Source organism: Manduca sexta, chromosome 14 (genome assembly GCF_014839805.1).
Source record: "Manduca sexta isolate Smith_Timp_Sample1 chromosome 14, JHU_Msex_v1.0, whole genome shotgun sequence".
Taxonomy (NCBI): Eukaryota; Metazoa; Arthropoda; class Insecta; order Lepidoptera; family Sphingidae; genus Manduca; species Manduca sexta.
In genome coordinates this window covers 11,423,327-11,446,575 of record NC_051128.1, presented here as the reverse complement: position 1 = coordinate 11,446,575, position 23,249 = coordinate 11,423,327, and the positions used below count along the sequence as shown (strand labels likewise).

Here is a 23,249-nt window from a genome sequence, read left to right as displayed (position 1 = left end):
ACGTTAAAAAAAATCCACAGTGTTTACATAACACTTGGAAATTTTCGTGTAAAATAAACTCGAAAAACGCCGAAGGGCCGCCGAACGCGCACATACAAAAATTTCGTGTGTCGCGCGTGTGTGAGTGAGCACACATCGAGCGCACGTAAAAATGCCCAATCGGTACATGTCGCACCACCACAATGAAGGGACGACGTAAGTCGCATACAAGTGCATAATTCGGCCGAGATGCAAAAAAAAATATTTGGCAATACGGCCCCTACGCGCCCGTCAGTCGGCCGCCCGACAGGGTTAGGTTAGGTTAGATTTTTTGGCTCAAAACGCTCGTTGGTTGGATTTTTTGAAAAGAATTTTTGTGTCTACATCACTAGGAAAACGCGTCCTTCCTGCAAGTTTATTAGCGCGCCAGTACATCGCGATTTTTTGAATAAACTACATGGAGCGCGCGTCGGCCTCCGACACTTCCAATATTCCACCGGCGCATATCTATTATTTATCCTATTTTTATTGAACGAGCGTTTTGAATTTGCGCAGGAGTCGGCCGCGAATTGTTACACAAATATTATTTTAATTTCAGACGTCGTCTATGATGCCTTAGTTTTTTGATTTATCCAAGATTTTTTATCTTTATAATAAAACTCTAGTGCCCTGTGTCGTGTTGTGTTATTTTATCAATTATTTAGATTTATTGGACTTTGTGTTTACCGTTTCTGTTTTTTGGTGAGTACCTTTTTTATTTTGCTTATTGTTTATTCACATTTTTAACCGTTTTATTTTATGTGACAATTTTTTAAAAAATATTTTAATATTCCGTCCACCGTATTTATTTGTTTTCACAATATTATATTTGAATACGTTTAGAAATCATAAATTATAATGAAATCTGCTTTTTAAAACCACCGTTCGACACCATTCACACTACAGAAAAACACGAGGTAACTTTGTAAAACGTATATTTCCTACAAATGCAGTCGTATTAGAAGAATCCCTAGACAAAGTGACAAGGACACGTCGTCCAATGACGTCAGCAACACTAGGCACTGCCGAGAAAGCCAGCCATTTTGATTGTATGCTCTTTTTTTGAAGCCTACCAAGTGCGCGGGCTCCGCCATGTTGTTTTTTCACCATTTTTAGGAAAATAACCATTAAAATACTAACCGAAAAATAACAAACACGCTTATTTCGTTAGTAAAAAGGTGTAAAGTATTTTAGTTGGTATTTACGGTGAAATTTAATGTGTTTATAGGCCTAAGTTGAAACGTTTTGCATGTTTTCGAGTAAAAGTTTCGGATCTGCCGTCTCTCTCACGCGGTTTTATTTTTAATTCGTCAGAAAGAAAGCTCGTATTTTTAAAATGCGGTCAGTGTTTTTTAATTTCTTTTTCTCTTTTTTTTAGTTTCATTTCAAACGGTTTAGTGGCAAAAATAAAATGATTATAACATTCAAACTTTATTTTCGGTGAATTTTATGTTTAAGAAATAATTCCTATTTGTAAACTATTATAAAAATATATAATTTTATTCCAATTAATTAAATAAGTTACTAATCACTTCATAAGGTGTTGTTACATTTCTCATAGAATTAATTGTAAATCGGTATTAAATACAAATATAATCAAAAAGTTAAATAGGTTTAAAATTATAATTATAATCATGTTACTATATTTAACCCTATGCGCTTCAAGCACATAAAAGGATGATTACGTAGTGCTTTGCTCATTATACCCCTGTTTTATTACAAGATATCATCATTAACATCATAGTAATTTAAGTTTAAGTAATATAATTTAAAAATATTTATAATAAATTTAATTTCTAATTTATAAGATGTTTTATAAAAATAATATAGCGATTTTAAATGCTCATGTAAAAACAGTAACATTATGATAATACCGAATATATTTTTTACAAATAAACTATAACAATATATTAAGTATAATATTTATTAAAATGAGAAATAATAACTATGTAATTATATTCCTCACTAAACAGCGTTTTACGTTTGTTTTTCAGTATCACAAATAATTTGTATAACGATAAAAATCTAAAACATTTGATTAATAGTAATTTTAACGTTCGAGTCATCAGGTCAAACACAGTAGTTTCACCTATCAAAGGGCATCATGACTCGCTTAGATGTAGAATGACACATTAGTTTAATGTACTTTGTGTATAACATTAACACTTTATTATCTAGTACATCTTTAACTGAGGAACGATGAGTCCTGAGTACTAATTATATAAATAAACCTGTGCAAGTAAAACTAAGTTCCTAGGTATAACATCTAGTATTGCTTTAGTTGTGCCTGTCCCTTTGCGAATAAAAGCTCTCCCGTTTCTCGATCAGTTTGAATTTATCTCACTCATATTTCTGTCATTCTCAGCTTCAGATCTGTTAAATCTTTTAGGAATAAACTTCAAATAGGCCATTAAGGTTGACAATAGCTAATTTAATTTGTAAAAATAGCCCTAAACTCCCCATGATATCAAACATCACGAGAAAACCTGAGAGTTCGCTATTAGTTTCAAATGCAAGCCTACAAACGCACTGTAAGCAAATTACGTACCTAACTCTCAGTAGAAACATCTCATATCCCTCAGGAAGATAATATAATACAGAGCTAATATATTAATGAGGAGGAAAGCATACCTTACATGATTTGATAAGGTAAAAGTCAGATTACCGGCCAGTAATAAAAACTGAACCTTATTCTTACTGTATTTATAACTTTCGCATGCTTGTAAAAAATTGCTGCGTAGACTTCTATTGCAAGGGGGATAAAGTAAAAGACGTCATCATGAGTAGATCAGATATCTTATGGTAAACTTCATGATTGCAAAGCAATTGGGACTTTAAATTATAACATACAAGGCATTTATTACTCCGATATTAGATGTAAATAAGTCTTATGCTCAGTCACTGCTTGTCATAGACAATCCTAGAGGTTAAACATGTCAAGAAAGATGTTTTAGATTACTACTTCTGAGAAGAATCAGTGGTGTATAAACTAATAATTATTATTTATTTTGTTCTATTGTTATGTATGTTACGTATATATGCCAACTTATATCTCCAAATATATTATAATTGTATCATCAAGGAAATATTGTATTTAGGTGGTGTTGGTATTAGAGAGCCAGATTGAGAAATTAAAATTAGTGATTTTGATCATAAAATATATAAATTCGCCATTCCTATTTTTACAAGATTTTTTTTATAACATGTTAATTTTTAAATTGATTTGCTTTTCTTTTGTGTTAGATTTTTGGATTAACTACATATATACATTATCACGCCCTTATTCTATAGGGGTAGGTATCCTATATGGATTGCCACTTTGCACGATTCTGGCATACTTCTCTAGCTTCCTCCACCTTCATCAATCATGCATTCTCGCTGGTTCAGGATATTTTCGGCCTGGCCTTTACTAAGAATGTCAGATATCATTTGAAGGTTCGGTTCCGTCGACCCCTACCGGCTCTTCTATCCACATCATCATCATTTTCCCTTTTGGATTGTATTAGACCTTTAACAAATGCCTAAAAAAAATCAAGTACCCAATTCTATGTATCGGATGGAAACAAGGTCCATTAGAGCAATGGGTATACTAAGTACTAATGTGTGGACTCCAGACTGCCCATCCTTCCGATACAGGCGTAAATTTACATCAATCATATATATTCTCATGTAACTTGATTTATTATAAGTGCAACTATGTTAGCCTACGTGATCAATGAAGCATTTTATTTATTTTAAATCCCAACATTATTTTTGACAAGTTAAACTTTTTAATGGGGCTTCACTGGAGAAATTACTAACGGTGAATAGCGCATGAAAAAAGGCATAAATACACTGGCAAAAATATCGCATGAAATAAAGTGGTAGGTCTTTCATATGTGAGAGTCCGCCTGGGTAGGTACCACTGCAATATCTATTTCTGCCCCCAAGCAGCAGTGTGCAGTCACTGTTGTGTTCCGGTTTGAAGGACATTGTAGCCAGTGTAACTACTGAACATAACTTAACATCTCATGTCGCAGGATGGCGAACGCAGTGGAAACCAAACAATACTTTGTAATTCAAGGTGTTGGATGGTGTTTCTACTGTTGATGGGCGTATCGCTTACCATCAGGCGAACGGCAAGCTCGTCTCATCTATCAAAGCAATAAAAAAATTTACTATTTTAATATCAGAAGTCACAAGCAAGTCTTGTTATTTTATTCATCAGACGAATCGAATCCTTTCCTATTATACTACAGCGGCCAATAAAAAACAACAAATCCCAGAACCAAATCACAGACATCTAATTGAAACGAACGGTCATATATATTCGTTTCTATAAATAATTGCACGCGGGCTGAGTCATGTTATCTTTGGGACGAATTATAGTTGTTTACTAATCATGACCTACGTGGTCTAACGGTTAAATATACTAGAGTAGGATATCAGGTTCGATTCTGCTAATACACTTGGAACTGATTCCTCAAAAGTGGGGTTTAAGTAGACTGTCTTGAAGTATGTTGCGGCAATACCACGAATGTCGTATAAGGCTTAAACGTCCAACATACTTATCCATTCCAAAAAAAAACATCTGATTCTAGGATAGATAGAGATGCAATTAATGGAAGCAACGCCTTACATATGTAGCTCTTGCATGAATGGTCAGTGGCAGTTTAAATGGAGTAGCGCAGCGCTGCAAATGTACAAATATTATCTTTAATGTGGAAAGGAATTAAAAGATAGGGAGCAGCTTTTACACGTTTCGTTGCTCAAAAGCTGCCAAATTCAATCACCAAACGCACAAAAATAAAACTCATCTCGCCTTAACCCTGAAGAGGGAGACAGAGGAACTAGAGCACCCACTTTTCGACGCATTTGGTCCCATAAGCTACAAATTTCAGACTCCAGGTTGATACTGAGTTGAGATCCTCAATATTACTACAACATTTAGCTTTCATAGAACGATTATGGTGTTTTAAGTAATTGCTTACGTGACGTCGATTAGTTAACAGTTTTCAAACTACTCATGTGTATTATAACAATAGATACAGTTGACAAACCGTGATGGATAGTTACTGAATACTTAGAACTCGAATTTTGCAAGATTTTCGACTAGGGGAAGTGATTGAAAATGTAACGTATCGAAAAAAAGTGATGTGACAATAATTTCTTTATCTAAAGATGGAGCTACTTAGGGAACCTTTCGTTAGCTGCATCTGACCATCCTTTTAGTGTTACGTGGTCATGAGTAATTTAAATTCTATAAGTAATAAACAGAAAGCTATCGTTTGTGTTCGTTGTTTAAGTATTTATTATTTTATGGAATGACCAACTAGGCAGCAATAGATGCATGGAACTATCGTGTAACTATTTTCACTAGTAGTCAACAGTAGACGCTTTTGATCTGGTTTCAAAATGGACCAGTTCATTCTTACTATTTAATATTTTAAATGTTTGTGCACGATGTTTCGATGTTTGTTACAAGATAATGCAGAAACTGCTGAACGCTTTTGAATAAAATTTGGCAAATAGATAGATTATATCCCGGATTAGTATATAGGCTACTAACAGTAAAATATACAGAGGAAATTTTTGACCCGGGAAGCCATATTGCGGGCAAGACGGCTAGCATCTTCTAGTATAAACGTTATACTCAACTTTTAAGTATTCCTGTTAGTAAAGTCAAAGTACAAGCCCTGTTGCATATTATTGCAAAACATATAGAGCGTCAAATCTACAGTCGATAAAGTTTGAAGTTAAAAATATCTCATGTCATTTAACTTTGATTTTCAAATGACATCGCAGCGACTGTGCGTGCGTTGCACTATTATGGGTTAAACGCTGAGGTCGTAGGTTTGGGTTTGATATTAGACGGAATAGATAGATTTTTAAACTATAAGCTCTACACACTACCGCGTGGTGTGGGATTATACCTGTCTTAGTGTAGCCCCCACCACGCGGTAATATATTCAAGTTGTTTGCCGGCTATTGTAAGACGAGTATACGTCTCTTCGTCTAATCTGATGACTAAAGGGCGCAATATTGTTGTTAGTTACAGTTATATACCCGAATAACTGCAGTTTGGACGATGCCAAATCAACACTTTAGATAATACCATTATCTTTAAATGAAGGCCGAGAGAACGTAAACTGCATTTCTAATGTGTTATTCTGACTAAAAATATATCTTAAATCTACGTTTAATAAAGGTGTAAACAGAGCAATACATCGTATGAACTTGAATCTTCACTCTGTCTTTTTAAACGTCTGTATGAGCCAGCTTAAAATAGCTTAAAGCATTAACAGCTCTTCCGATCCTGACCCACATCTCGAGTTAAAGAAAACGACAATAAATAAAAGAAAACTAATAGGAAACAAAGAGTTCCCTTCTTGAGGCGGCCGCAAAGAGAAAAAAATAACAATAATGCCATTGTAATGTCATCTTTAATTCGTAACAAATAAGATTCATTTCATGATACTATCTTTTTGCATTTAAATGCGAAGGAATCACGCGGCCGATGTGCTGTTTTTCAGTTTCATCAATCTGCAAATGCATATTTGCCGGTGGTGGAATTGGGAACTAAAAATTACTCGAATATTTGTTGCACATTGTTAGCTACACTAGCGCCGAGCGACTGCAACGCTAACTGTGCATCTTACACACGAGACGCACACAGTGTTACACACAGAGACACGGTGTCGTTTTCCGATTGAGTTGTAGTCGATAAAGATGGCGGACAGTCGGCGTCGGCGAGATTCGACTTTAGGTTATGAACGAATATTTTATTTTTAATTTTAAAATTATGTTCGATAAGTTTAAATTCCTTTGCAAATTAATATTTTAATATTCATTGACGGCATTGTCAGCCATTTTGTGAAGTAATTTTATGCAATGCAAAACCGGCCAATAAGAAAAAGTTATAAAATGTTAAAGAAAAAAGCCACAACAGCTATAAAAATTAAAAAAAGAATCAACATCATTTTAAAATCTGATGAGAATGAAATAAGAAAATTTATGACTTAAAGCATTATTAAGAAACTCTAGTAAAGTGCATTATGCATCTATCTACTTAAGATAATAATTTATCTACTGATCAAATCGGGGCGGTATAGTGCATACGCGACCAAATGTCCTTGAGACGCATGGGTAGTATGTTACTATGGGTAGTATAAGTAGTTGGGGTAGTAGACCTCGACGAATCTACTTCTGCTGCCAAGCAAGACTGGCGACCGCTGTTTCATTCTCAAGGTCAAGGCCAATGTAATTGCTGGACATTTGAGACTTACATTTTAAGTCATTGTATTGACGTTGTTTAAGGATACCTGTGTCCTTTAACGCATATTATTGCTCTTATTGTGGGGAGCTCTTCTTTATTCTATATAACACAACGGTGACATCACGCCTTTATCACCGGTATAGGCAGAGATATAGGGCATTTTTCGTCATGTCTTCCATACCATATCATAATGGATATTACTAAAGTCCATGATGGTAATGAGCAGAAAAACCCAATGCCTTTTGATTTACGTCCGCTTATACAATTCTCTGTATATAAAGTGTATAAATAAATATAATTTCCCGAAACTAGGACTTCAAAGCGATGTCGCGCGCTATACAACTATGCCATCGAAGCAGTCAATATAAAAAAAATACTACCGGCATTTACAAACAACACCCTCATACTGAGGGATGTTAATTCAAAAACAAGCCCCAAGGACAAACTAATGATCTGGATCAGTTCATTGCCAGTTTTGAACCTTGACCCCCATGTCTAGTTGATGGAGATAGCATTGATCCGCATTGCCGCGCGCATGTTTAAAGTGTCATGTAACCCGTTTATCTCGCAATCACTGATTTCATCTTTCTTCGAATATCTATTCGTGTTTTTCATGGAAGAAAATTTTCCTAATGTTTTTGATTCATGTGGGAGATTTAATGTTTCATTAAAGGATGCGCAGACGCTATCGATTTGATGCCAAAAATATGCAAATGGCAATAGGTTCTAAAGTTTCTTAACATAGTAGGTTTAATATTTCACGGCTTTCTCACTCGTTACCCTAACATATCAAATATAAATAATTTTATTTATTTACTATAATGTTTATAATAATAGAATATGAAACAGCAATCAAATATTTTACTAAGAAGTTGTGACTTCATTAAAATGATTTCTATAATGCATGGCTACAATCTCTATCTAAAGGAAACATGAAAGCCCGCTTGCTTTGTGGCAGAATTCGACAACGAATTAGCAATCACCGAGCGTGAAAACAAGTTAATAGGAACGCACATGAATAGTAATAAATTGTTAATTAACAGCCATTTTTATTTAACCATCCCAATCTTATCTTCAATCCAATTTCGAGAATAGACTGATCAAAATAACTATATATAATAAGCTTACAAATGAAGCATGTCTAAATAAACTTTGTTCTGTTTGGTACATTTTTGAGATAGATTGAAGAAAACGATTGGAATAGTTTATTATTTTTAAGATAGATTCAAGAAAGGTATTGCAATCATTTATTAAAAATGGCAGACTTATTAATATATTTATCAATATTCTTACTTATTACCTTCAATACGTTTTGAGTAAGCTTACTACTTTAATAACCACTGATAAAAATAAAGGCCCTTCGATACAAGGGGCGTGTAAGTAATATATCAAACAATGCCCATCTTTAGAGCTGGTCGGGTGAGCTTCCGTAATCAAACACAGCATTCGAGGTCGCCCGGTGCACTGCGCACGAGTCGACAAATAGCTTATGCACTAAGTCGTTTTGGTCAGTTTTAAATCGAAATATAGTGTTCTATTTTAGATTATAAATGCTTGAGTTGTTTGTAATATAAAATATTTCAATGTTTTTTAAAATATATTTCAGATAGATAAACTTAGTTTGATATCTGACAATTTTTAACGCCAAAAGGTGCTTAGTAAAATTAGTAAACTTATAAATGCATAGGAAAATTCCATAAAGGACTATTATGTGTGGAACTTCTAGCAAACGTTTGTAAATAAGTTCCCCACAGAGTCGCTGGTACAACTAATATAACATCGCTTTATTATAAGTGCACACTAAATAAAAATGTTCCCGATCAATCTATACGCTGTCAGCTGCCTTGCATTGTCCATCACAGCTAGGCCGAGACAGTAATACAACTTTACTGGTTTATAAATAAGTTGATTTGTCTGACTTTTGTTAATCACCAATGATCTTTTGTTGTTACAGAAGGTATTTTGGCTTAAGTAAAAGTCTGCCATTTTCGGCTTTTAGTTATAGGAAAGGTGATTTTTAAGCTTCGATGTCTTTGGAGACGCCAAAAGAAAAATCAATATAAGATGTAGCGCGAAAATTGAACCCGGACTTGCGCGGCGTTCACGATTTTCACCAATCCGAATTCCGAGAACGTGTTTTTAAACAACTATATACGCAGACATTGGTTGCCTAGACTGGGAATGGAACCTTGAACTTCACGAACCTTGACCAGTAAGACGATATGTTATATGCTACCATTGGCAAGTTTGATGGGGTTAAAACATCCACTTCGCTTAACATGAGTTAAGTGAGTATTGAAACGAATCGTTGTATTTGATGTTGCGTTACTGCCCTGCACTGTGGCACTACTCAAGGTTGTCTCGAGTGAGTAAGCGAGGGCCACGCATCTGCGCGTTTTCCTTGTCTCACAAATAAAGCTACAGTGTCGGGGTTCGAATCTCGTTTTGTTAGAGCTAGGTCATGAAAGTAATACGTTAGTTTTAAATATATTTAAGTGTGGAAAATTTGTTAGTAGATGTATAATAATTGATTAATATATAGGAAATCAATGATGGCCTGGTTTCTAACATGTACCACCATTTATGACATTTTTTTCAAAATATACTACGATTTTTTGTTATTTCTTTCAGTATAACTCACATGTTGCAAGTAAATCAAAGTTTTTTTTATCAGTTTTATATTTGTTTAAGAAGATTTTAGAATTAAATAGATCATCAGCGGTTCAGTTACCTTAAAGTTTATAACCTATTTTCAAAAAATATTTCTTCTATAAGTGTTTTGCAAATATAAAGTATACTATATTTAATGAAAATTAATAAGTTTAATTCGGTACTGTTATTCTAGACCACCAGGCCGCACGATCTCCCTATCTCTTTCACTTGCCTGTCAATATTCACTTGATATCTGCATAGGAACACTCAGTTCATATCATTTAGTCTTATAATTTATAGTGTCTTATATCGAGGCGATAACAATGACATTGAATTCGTCTAAAATATTAAATTATTATTAACATGGTTGGTCTATTTTTTAGTTTAGTGATTATCCTCTAAATATTCATAATTAATAATTATTGACGTAATAACATAAAGTATGTAAATAGTTAATCGCAGTATACATTAAATAGAATGAATTATTCTGCATGCTTTAAACATTTTAGAAAGATTAACCTACAAGGAAAACATTGACCTAACTCTATAAATAATTTACATGTTGTTTGCTATTAATTACTAAGTAAAATGACGTAATGTTATACGAACGAATTGTATGCACTCGATAATTAAAATAAAAAAACGCAGTTTATCCGTTGATTTGTTAATGACAGGAAAACTAAAGCGATAAGGGCCATCTGTTATTAAATATTAGAACTAATCCAGAAATTAGTTTATGATTTTGGTGATATTAAGCGCCTTTTCGCGTCTGAGTTAATATTATTCTTGAAATATAAAACGGCTAAATGTATAAGTTACGTCCTAAAATACGCTCGTAAGTAAATACTACATTAGCTGTTTAATATCCTTATTGAACTTTGTGAAACAAATCATTAGGCCGCTTAAGTGAAAATGGTCCTGATTTGGTCTAAGATTTTCCCTTAATTAAATAAATAAAACTAAAGCTGTACTAACGTATTGAAATCTTGAAAAGATTAAATTGCGAAACATTGTTCGATCGACTTATATATTCATAGAAATGCAATTGATTCGAAATTAAACCTGTAATTCTCTCCATATATCGAATTATAATGCAAATAAAAGCAATATTTGGCATTACCCGCCATTTTATCCAAAGAAACAACAATTCCAATGTTTTTAAAAAGTTTCTAAAACCAATACCTCTTCCGCAATTGCAAAAAAAACATCCAAACGGTTGTTAAAGTACTGGGCTATAAATAAAGCGGGTCCGCAAGGATATTGGGCGGGGTGTCGCGGTCGGGGAGCGAGGGAGACGGGAGGGGGGGCTGCGCAGACGCATCGTAGGGGGGGTTTCGAAAGTTGCACAAGCCTTGGCCTCGATATTCGTGCGCCGACTATTATTATTGGCCGTTTTTTTCTCTTTGCAATGTCTTTGGGTTGGGCCGCAATTGCTAGCTTTCTACATAGATTTTGTTTTCGGACGGATTTTGGGAATGAGATCGTGAGAGATTTTAAGCAATGTTTAGATGACTGAGTATTTGCGATTTATTAACGTCTATAGCAAAATGTATTTTTATTAGCAAACGTATTATGAAACTAAATGGATTTTAACCACAAATATTACTACGCGTTTTCTCGTATGCGAGTTTGCTTGGATGCAAACACTTCTGCTTTTCATCTCGGTGCGTACCACGTTTCTGCCATGTGTCTAGCTTGTTTTCTAATTTGATAAATATCATATTCAGAGTAAAGGCCATTATGAGAATTAACATCTAATCTCTCCGTAGTACTTTAAAAACATTAAATAGGATTCCTTTAGTTCAAAGCTCGTTGTTACTCAGCAAGCGGTTGGTCTTTTCAATTCAATAATAAAAATTAAGTACGTCATTATAAATTTTAAATTAATCATGCCATCTTTCCTACTTTGTACAATGTGAGTTTAGCGAAACACTTATATTATAGAAACAATTTGGCCGAGTTTTACAACTATTCTGTCTTAAATCCAATATCGAAAAATTAAAAACCAAAATGTGTATTCAACCTGGCAAGCAGTGGCGATAGGTTGAATTTTCCGAAAAGGAATCCCGCACAACATTAGACACTTATATATATGAATGCGGTCTGCAAATCGTTCTAATGATAACTATATTCTACATAAAGGGAACCCGACAGTAATCGGGTTACATAAACCTTTAGCCACTGTTTTCAAGTATTAAAAATCGCGCTGCAAACCGAACTGCTGTATGTAGAAGATTTTACATCAAAATAATTCCAAATTTTAAAGGAAACTGCTACACGTAGTAGGTTTTAAATCACGTATAAAATTAAAAAAAACATAGTAGATGCCTATAATAGGTGGCAAGACTTCTCGCACACTCTGAACTACTACTGAACATGAAAACTCCAAATCAAGTCTAAAATAAAAAAAGCAGATCCTAAAACCACTAATTACAATGTCTGTTATAAACTCACCCTATCCCTAGAACCCCTGTTTAATCAGGACGTCAATATTTCTAAACGCAATAGTTTTACTACCCCAATTCCGACCCCTTCCCCCGGCTATTGCGAGGTTTCCCTTTTACGAGGGTTGTTTGGAAAACTTGTTTTTTATTGTAAGTAATAAATATGAAATAACTTATGTTTAGGACTAAATATTTATTGGTAAGATCGCGGAGTAAGCTCGCGGTTACGGAATGAAAGCTTCAGGGTCGGATTCAGGGAGTTGATAGAGTAGAAATTGTTTATAATATTGATATAAAAATAAATAGCATTAGGTAGTGAATATAGAGGGGAAAGTGTAACTAGTAACTTATTTTCTTTGACATCGTTTTCGTCCCGTGATTTTATAAGTATGAAGCCTATCTTTAGTGTATTTCATATAATTCTATACCAAGTAAATCATAAGCAATTTAATGTCAGATTTGTTTTATTTAATGCATGTTTTTTGAATCATTATACACCTCACACCTTTTATCATCTTACCTAAGAATTATACTAGAGACCTCAAGGAAAATTCGCTATTATTACATCAGCAATGTGGTTTTACCAACTTTACAGTATATATCTAATTCTTTGTATATTATAATAACATATTGTTTGTGCGTCACGTAAACATAGCTGAATAGAATTACCTGCAACATTTAATTATACATTAAATACAAAAAGGAAAAACAATTTTTATTTGAAAAATGCAACAATGACAGAGCAATGTAGTTTCAACAAAATTTACAAAAAAAAAATATGTATGTAGTATATGGTGAAGCTAACAAAACTATAGTTAATAGAATAAAACTTCGTAGAGTCTATACAGGGTAAATACGTACCCCCAAGGTTACACTTAACACATGGATAGAGAGGTCAAGCCCCCCGAGTTCCTGACTCCGTCCCTGTCTTCCTCCAATAATGTTATGCGCGTTTTATTTCTGCTCGTGTTCTGACGTCATTCGCGCATTTGTATCCTGCGGGACTGCACACACCACGGACTTGGGACATGTTATTTATAACCGCGTGTTTATTTAGATCTAGGATCGTATAAATGACCTGGTTAGACTGTAGGCTGTTAGGTTCTATTTTGATTCCTAAATCGTGTAGAAATATATCATTGATTAAAAGGTTCCACACTGTTTTTGTCTCTTTGTGGAAGTTATTTAGAAGTTTGTTTGACTCTGGAACGCCTGAACTGAATGAAACAATTTAAAAAAAATATTTCTATAGTAATTAACTGCACTTTATTATTTTTGTTTTGATTACCGTTATTTTGTAAGAAATATTAAATTATATGAATAATTAAAAGATTTTTTTTTGTCTTAATAAATGTAATTTAAAGATGTGACCAAACAATTGCTTTGCTCAAGTTAAAACAAAAACCACGTAGCAGTGCTTATATATGTTTATAAAAAATTGCTTAAAAAAAAACTTACGAGTGACGGAAGTATTAAATGGAAAATAAAAAAAAATACTTTTATATTTTAGCTCTATAATTATATACTAATATTCTCATACTTCAATTTATTTAATATGAATTACAAACATAACATTCCTTAAAAGTTATGACATGCGTGTTCTAGTATCTAATAGCTACGATGCTACGAAACTAGAATAGACCGTAGTCTATGCTACGGAACGTAGAGGTCTACAGTTTACGTAGCTAGTTTAAGTCTACGCAACTACGCGTATCGATTTTTGCTACAAATAGTCATTTTTTATGTCCCCATTTGTATAAGTTTATCTCGTAAACTACTGTATAGATTCTGATGCGGTTTTGACGATCCGATACTGTACGCTTTACAGTATATCTGGGTTGTAATGAATATGGGTTTTATATATTGTTATTGTTACCAAGTAAAGGATATTATTTTGATAATGAAAATAGAGATTACGGTTCAAATATCAATAATAAAGCATTTACAAGTATAATCGATTTTTACATAGTATTTCGTTGAAGGTTACGTATGTAAATTTTTTAAAAAAAATATAGTTTATTAATACTAATGTAGCAGTCGCGAAGGATCCATATAATCTGATTCGATTTATGTAGAATCTAATTATCATTAAAATAAGTTCCAGACCGTATTTATACTAGTACTTATGTTGGTCTCTTTTGGAAAAATTTCACCTTTCGCTACTATAATGCAGATTCGTGTTAATAACAAAGTATACAATGTTAAATTTTCAGTAATTATAGAAAACAAACTTAGCACAATACAAGTGTCCGTGTTACATAACACAATCTGACCTATAAGTCAATTTATAAATGGAGATAGCCTTTTCAAACAGGATGAATGAAAATAGGCTTTACGTCAATGAGAATTAAAAATAGTACATCACTACGTTTGTGAGGGTAGTTCTACAATAACATTTATTTTCGTAATATATCTTAAGGGTTGTGATATTGACGCAAGTTTATATGAAACATGTCAGTGGTGAAAGGTGAAGTTTTCTGGAAGTGAAGCCAACATATTATACGTACTGATATCCTTAAATGCGGTCTGCAAATCGTTCTAATGATAATTAGATTCTACATAAAGGTAGATTCTACATAAAGGTAAGCCGACAGTAATCGTGTTATATGGACACTTCACCCTTGAAATATATGTATTCTAATAGCTGGACTAATAATAGATTCCTCAGACAAGTGGTAGATGAAACGAGCTTAGGACTAGTGTGATTACAAGTCCAGAAATTATTTTATGGGTATTTAAAAAATGGACAACACAAAATCTTTGTTAGCAGGCTTGTTGCAAATGAAAGACATTTTTGTGTAAAAATCATAAATACAGCTTCCAATGGCGAAGGGTCCACATAACTCGATTCTTGCCGGCTTTCCTTTGGTAATTTATCTAAAATCTAATTATCAATAGAATGATTTAAAAGACCGAATCAATTAATATTATTAATACTTATGAGTATAAAACATCATCCTTCACCACTAATATCTTCAACAAGTATAAGTGAAGAACATTTGTTCCCCTTTAGAGAATCGATCGAATCAAACCTCAAGTTTGCTACAACAGAAAAATGCAATGTAGCAGGCATCACATCAGGTTAACTGTCAAGCGAAGAGACAGTTGCGCGGTTTAATCTTATGCAACAATGTTGTAAGCAAATTGTTATGCATCGGTACTCACCATCAGTTTCCACTGTCTAACCGCGTGCATAGAAATTTTGATTCTACACTTTCTAATTTGTGCATCGACTACCCTGTACTGGCATATAGACAGTTTTAAATCAAGGCTGTTAATTGTTATAGTAGATCTCTCGTGTGAGAGAGTTCGTGTAGGCATCACAACGATATCTATTTGGGCAGCAACATCATGAAAGCACTATTATTTTAATATTGTGTTCTTGTGTATTACTTTACTGTAGACTACTTACTGAGTATTATTAGTCATTATGTTATGTCTTAAAATGAGGAGCGTAGTATTTATAATTCAAAGTTCTGTGTGGATATGGTAATGCTTTAGCATTCGTCACTTAACATCAGGTAGAAGACTCAAATACATACCAATTATATACATATAAATATTTAAATTAAGAAATAACAGTGCTCGTTAACCAAAGTTAGAGATAACCACCAAGGTAACTAATTTAAGTCCATACTTTGCTAGATTATAAACTGAAACACGTTTCCCTAACAAAGGTTTTAACTTTACGGAAGACAATAATTGGCAGAAGCCGCGACGCGTGACCACAACAGTGCTTGAGAGCACCTTGGGAACCAAGGCGATGCACAATATAATCAGGAACTAATATGCATAAATGGTTTAAAACACTAGATATTACGCGTACCATTCTTGGTTTGACATGAAGGGCAAATAAATCGAAATATAAAAATCTTAATTTGATTTCTGTATTTATTGTTCTTTTCTGATACTATATTGATTGTTTTTCTACCAATAAACTCTTAAATAAGCTAAAAGTAAAGTTATAACTTAAATATAAAAAAAATCTCATAATTTAGCTGCCATAATTGCAGTTGGAGGATTATTTATAGAACAATAAAATAAATAGGAAACAATTCAAAGTACATGTTTGTCTGTTACAAGTTTAAACCATGTACAACAAAATGGCGACCAATGGGACGTACGTCAAGGTTGTTTTTTATTAACCAAAGGACGAGGCAAAGGCGAAGGTCCATAGATTTCCTTCTATAAACAGATTTAAAGGTACATTGAACACACAAGCATTATTCAACGTCGCGAAGAAATCGACAATTGTATTAAAATATTGCCAACCTGTTGAGAGCTTTTTATTCAATAAAGACCTCCTAACGAACTAAGAGGATCGAGATCTCGTTACCGCTCTCTAATTACGTCTGAATACGTGAAACCGTCGGCCATTGTTGCCCGAAAAACAAAAAATAATGTATTTTAAACAAAACTCTCAAAAAATGCAAATGGCGCCATTAAAAAAATAAGTTCCCGCGTAAAATGACGCGGCAAGATGGCGGACCTATTTAGATCATTCTATTGGTGCGCTAGCGTTAAATTTAAAAATGGAATGCACTGTCCTTGGTTCGCGAGGTTCGTTGACCTTCCGATGCATTTTGGCGTTTTCGATTCGGCGTTAAAACGGCTTTACAGCACCAGTCTAACAAAGAAATTACGTGTCTAAACTATTGTGTTAAAGCCCATTTTTGCTTAATGTGATCGAACAATGCATGCGCAGGATGGTTTAGGTCTTTGTAAATGAATATTCGACTCTCATCAGCGATGTTAAGACTGACAATTGTTTTTAATTTTTTGTTCAGCGAAAGTCAAGGCAATTTGCAACGTATATTCATTGTTTTAAGAAGGGTTTTAGTTTGTGACGAGTGACTTTTTTGATTATGCTAGATGTACAAAATTGATACATCGTTAATTCTATAAATTGACTGGCTGATGTTGGCAGAGCATAAAACAGGGTACATACTGCATAAATGTCGTTGAATAACATAATGTTAATATTAAATTCTGCTGGAATGTAACTTTCTGCCTTACCCCTGCGTTGGCTGGTTCATGTAGGTAATATCTCTTTAAACCATAATTAATTACTACAATTTGAGTGAATACGTATCACTAGTAATAGGAAATCTTGTTACCTTCAAAACCGGAATTCAATAATACCTGCATACAATTACTTGGGAGTTGAAATAGATAACCTATTGGTATCTGTTCTGAATGGTGTGTCAGCTATTGCTAGCAATCTAGATGGAAACCTAGTTTGTTTAAGAGATTGTATAGCCAAAAAAGACCCAAAATAACGAAGACCTGCGAAATTTGAGTACCTTTTGAAATACCCATCTTTCTTGCTGCTTTTAATATTTTAAGAAGCCTATTGTTACAAAAATCTGTGGAAGTCTTACTGTTTTTAAATTAATCTTATTTTTTAATGCATTGCTAATCACCAGAGGGTGTTGTTAGAGGCGGCAATGTCAACAAAGCCATAATAACTTAAAGGTTTGGTAACATGCATAAGCGTGCTGCGCCAATCCTTTATTCCTTTTTTTTCCTTCTGGATCTGCAAAGTGATTCCGCTACACCTAATGGTAAGTGGAGTGGGGTCCAGTAGAATGTCGACTGATGAGAGATGATTACCCCTCGGCAGTCGACACAATTATGCCGGCCCGCCATAGTGGCACATGTAAGTGTTTTAACACCTTGTGTATGGTCTTCTACCAGCAATTGAAATGCGATAGGATTAGAATAGTGATTACTGATCGATATTGTTGTTTTATTAGTAAAAGAATATTCCAAAATCTCAATATAGTGCGGAGTATCTTGACCCTTAAACAGAGACCATGAAAAATATACCTAAGCTTCTACATTATATTATGAAGTTAGACATTGTTTTTTTGACACAATTATATGATAAGATATGAAAGCCCCCAATGGTAAGCGACAATAGCGCCAAAAATATCAACATCAGAAATCAAAAATCCTTTGAATTACACTGCATTAAGTACAACAGTCAAACCGTACATACCAAACTTAAAGTAAATGTAAAAGTGCAATAGAAATTTAATTCGCTACTATTTCCTAGGTCCATATAATCTGATTCCTGCTGACTTCTCTTTCGTAACTTATGTAAAATCTAATTACCATTGGATTTATATATTAACAATATATTAATACCAATATGTTGTATCAGGCCCCCTTTCAGAAAATATCACAGTTTGCTACTGCTAGGAAGCAACCTTCCATAACGATTTTTGCGGTGTATCTTATATCCAATAGTGAAAGCTTTAATCTGCTTTGAATTTCCCAAGTTCTATTCTCGCATCCGGCGTGGGAGGATGCACCGGAGCCTAACAAACGAAAATAAACGCATCTCACGCCACTTCACTAGCCAGTAGCCAAACACGAATTACTCATTCTGCCTATAGTGCAACGACTCGCTAGGGATTCGCGATTATCGATTAATTCGTATCGATACCGTGAGAATCATGAGATTTAGAATTAAAAAGAAAATGTGTTGTTAAGGCTTTCATTTTATTTTAGTTTTGAAGACCGCTAAATTATAATACATCAAAGCGTGCGCGGACTAAACTCTAAATTAGATAGCAGGTGAAAATGATTATTAATCATTCTGACAAGCTCTCATTATAAATCAATGGAGATGACGTTAAAAATTAAAATGATCTTTGCAAAAGACGAACCAGAATCTTCGTGTGGGATGATGGCTATCTTTGGTAGTAAATAGAAAAATCATAATGCAATAAAAAATATTATTTCTACCAAGTCTAAAATTATGAGAATAGAATTTTAAAAATACATTCACACTCTTATCTTGCCTTGCGAAGGATGTATTAAATTTAATCACATCTTTTATATCCTTCTTGCAGGAAACACACGCCATCCGGGATTTGTTTATGACCAGAATTTTGTTAATGGTTATTTAGTTTTAGTACCTCAAACGGTACCGGAATTACTGGAAAACTAAGCCGGCTTTAATGCCCACGGATTTTAATTAAAAACATTGCAGACTCTACATAATTAATATACCGATATGATGTTTCGGTTGATCCTGGATCTTTTAGATTGTTCAGATTTGTTGTTATTTTATTAAATCTCTTGGCTGCACTTTAAAGGTTTATTTTTTTTGTTCTCCTAAAAGATAACAAATATAATCTAAAAAAACTAAGTCTAATACCTGCAATAAAAAAGATACCTTTGAATTAAGAATGTAAATTCTAATCAGTATTGTGTGTAGTCAAGAATAAGCTTTTGATGCTTACACTATACGTAAAGCCAAAACGAATTGAGATGCGGACCATGTCTGCTAATTCACGGTGTTTGCCTCACGCATATGAACTATGTAGCCATTTTTTGTAAATACAAAATATTTTAAACGTCCATCGAACTCTGTATAATTGATTCAGTAGCTAAGCGATTACAATTGATAATTTTGGCCGTTGTTTGGATTTTAAATTGGCTGTTTTGTACAACTGTATTATTATTAACGATAAAGGGCTTGAAGTATGCATATTCGTATACCAGTGGCGAAAGCTAAAGATTTCTGAGAGGGAACCTGACATAATATATAGGTACTACCATGCATAAATGTGGTCTACAAATCGTTCTGATGATAATTAGATTCTAGATAAAGAGAAGCTGGCAGAAATTGTCTTATGTGAACCCATCGCCTCTGCAGTATATGGCTAATTTTTCGTTGTGTGCAGTGATAAATTTACCTATATTAAAAACTATCCCTTTAATTTGGAATATAGATGCGCGTGCGAAAAGAAGAAATAGTTAGGAATTATATATTGAAAAGACAATTGTACATTAATTGACGATCAATAATAATATTGTGATTTTTCAGAACTATTTAATAATCACTTACGTAATAATAATAAATAAATAAATAAAATAAAAATAAAAGCCCCAAGCTCAAGTTCGAAAGAAAAATAAAATATCTATGGATTCGTTTATCACCACATCTAGAAAGTCTGCGACCTTGCCTATATTTAACCATAAAGAAATATCAAACCAATCATTAATCAATTAGCAACGAGCACGAGCCTCTCCTTCCCTTCCCCAACACGGTTGGTCACCGTTTTACATGACCACAACCCTCCAGAGCATTTACTGCACATAATTACTTATAACGTGAGGACTCTCACATAATTACTTACCTCCATACATAAATGTGGTCTACAAATCGTTCTGATGATAGTTAGATTCTACACAATGGGAAGCCAGCAGGAGTTGGGTTAGATGCTTCGCCATTGCCGTGTATGGCTCAAATACTTAGTATTTATTTCCCATTATATTTCCACTGACAAATTATGTATATAATAAAAATCATTTCTCTAACTTTGATTATTGATACGCGTGCGAAAAGAAAAAATAACAAAGAATGTTAAATTAAAAAGACAATAGTAAATTAATTGACGATCAATAATAATATTGTGATTTTTCAGAAGTATTTAATAATCACTTACGTAGTAAATCGAAATTGTGTTCTATTTCTGACATCATTCAAAATAATTCTATTGTACCCGTTACGAATGACACATTGAACTTTTAAACAATGCAATTGCTACCCTAATTATATGACAACAATGCTTGTATTTAAATTTTCGTTGATGAATTACTAAATATGAATTTTAATTTTGTTTGCTTGTAGTTGGTAGCTTTAATACCATTAAATGAATATACAACAAAAAAACACTAATGGTCCTCTTGTGGGAGAATAACAGAAAAACATGGTTGTTTTATTTATCTTAAAAAGATTTTTTACCGTCCTTTTTATTTAATTATTCAAAGCCACATTTATCCATATTATACGTATATAAAAATACAAACATAAAAAAGACAATAACACCTTACCAGCTTAAACTTGATAAAAATAAAAGAATAAAACTCTTACTAAGCGGAAACTAGTTATTTCTATTACATATTTATACAAATCTTCTTTATTAATAACAATATTCCAGAAATATACTACATGTTTCGTGATCATTATCGTCATCATTAGCAACATAAAGTCCAATGCAGGACATAGGCCTCCTCTAAAAATTTGCAGGCGGACCTTTTATCAATTGATTCCAATATAAAAAAAAATAATTATTAATTAGCACTTCATATAAAAATTTGTATAGGCGAACTTAATGCCATAGGCATTCTCTACCAGTCAAATTACAAGAGTGTATTATTATTATCTATCATCTATTGGGCTTATTTGATACCATTAAAGGACAATAGTATTGGGAATAGAAAAATCTCCATCCTCCTCTCTGCATACTATCGATATATCGACCATCGATGCTACCCCGTCCCTACTATTTCTAATTTCACGGCCGTACGTCTATGTGTGCGGCGCGTTAGTGTGTGTGACCTTGCGGCGAGCTGCGTTTCGGCGGTCATTCACCCCGATGCAATTCCGGCCAACCCTTGACTTTGGCGTGTTTAGTATCATAGTAACACATAGTATGTTGTGTTGTGTACGGCCAGATCAATAAACTCATAGCTTGAGATATCAAACAAGTTCATATCTTAATAGAAGGTAGAAACACTTTTTCCAAAACTATTTTGGCAATCCCAATGCACGGTCAGTAAGTAAGAAAGTAAGCCGACTCTTGGTAGATTATCTCTTTCCATGGACACAAATACAGACGAATTAGGGATGATTTTTTTCTGAAATGAAAGGGCTAGGGTTTGGAAAGGGAATTCGCGCATTCCCATTCCTTTTATCACAAAACTAGCAGTTGCTTCGGATTCTACAAAACTGTATTCAGTCAAAACGGCCATTAGTTTAAAACTGCAACATGACTACCACATTCAAAATGTTATTATATGGTGTGTTAATAAATAAAACATGAATTATTATAATGCAAACAATAACCTATGTTGTTTACATCAATTTTAGTTCGCAAAATCTCCACATGTGGCGCTAGTACGCTTAATACACGAATAACAGATGGCGCTGATATTTAATCGATTTTTCATAACTATATTTTTGGAACTAATCAGGATTATTATTAAATTATATAAATATACGTGTAAAAATAAATTAATATTATAATTAAATTCGCGCGTATTAACCCGATAATTGCAGCGAGATTAATATACCACAAATATTTTAAATAATTCTTTAATACAAGGAAAAATAAACATCACTCAATTAAAATAACGTATCGTAAAACGTTACAAGCTGCACGTATAACATAGTTACACCAACTTCCCTAAAAGTGTGGATAAAACCTGTTTATATCGCATCAGATTTTTCATGGTATTAACTATTCCTTCCCTGCACTGTAAAATGCACCTAATTGCAAGGATGTTTTTACACTCATCTCGTCTTTATACCTGTAGGCATAGGTGCTATTAGCGTACGATATTTTCGCTTTTATTAAAGATTATGCCTATCGCTATATCGGGCACGAATTCTAGACTCCGAGTAATAATTGTGGATGTTGTCTAATTATAATCTATACTAATATATAAAGCTGAAGAGTTTTCACGGGAACTACTAAACCAATTTTGCTTTTTTTTCACTGACTGACTACTGAGTCCATTTTTTTTTTATTTAAAAAAAGGCATAACACAGAACACAATGATTATAAAGAATACTTAAGCACTAAATTACACTACATTAACACTAGATTGTATTCCTTAAACCTATGCCCTAATTGAATTGTTACATTATAGACTACTTTTTATTCCCGAGAAATATTTATGATTTTTTTTCACCTGAGCGAAACCGCATGCCAAAGCCAGTGTCGAATGAATTACAGCGAGGACTAGCGCTTGGAAATTGTCAAGATTATGCCGGCATATTTTACTTAACGTATAGCGAACGCCTCTTGCTATAATGACGTATTCTGGGGTACATACATTACTGTAACAGAATGCAAATA

At 33.6% G+C, this 23,249-nt stretch overlaps 1 protein-coding gene across 1 annotated transcript in view; it reads left to right on the top strand.

Moving 5' to 3' along the window:
- Window positions 1-257: 257 nt before the first annotated feature.
- LOC115447056 (broad-complex core protein isoforms 1/2/3/4/5) overlaps window positions 258-23,249 on the top strand; it is a 142,960-nt gene continuing 119,968 nt past the window's right edge. The window contains exon 1 of the mRNA XM_030173974.2: window positions 258-720. The gene's annotated coding sequence lies outside the window, so the exon portion shown is untranslated. The remainder of the gene's footprint in view (window positions 721-23,249) is intronic.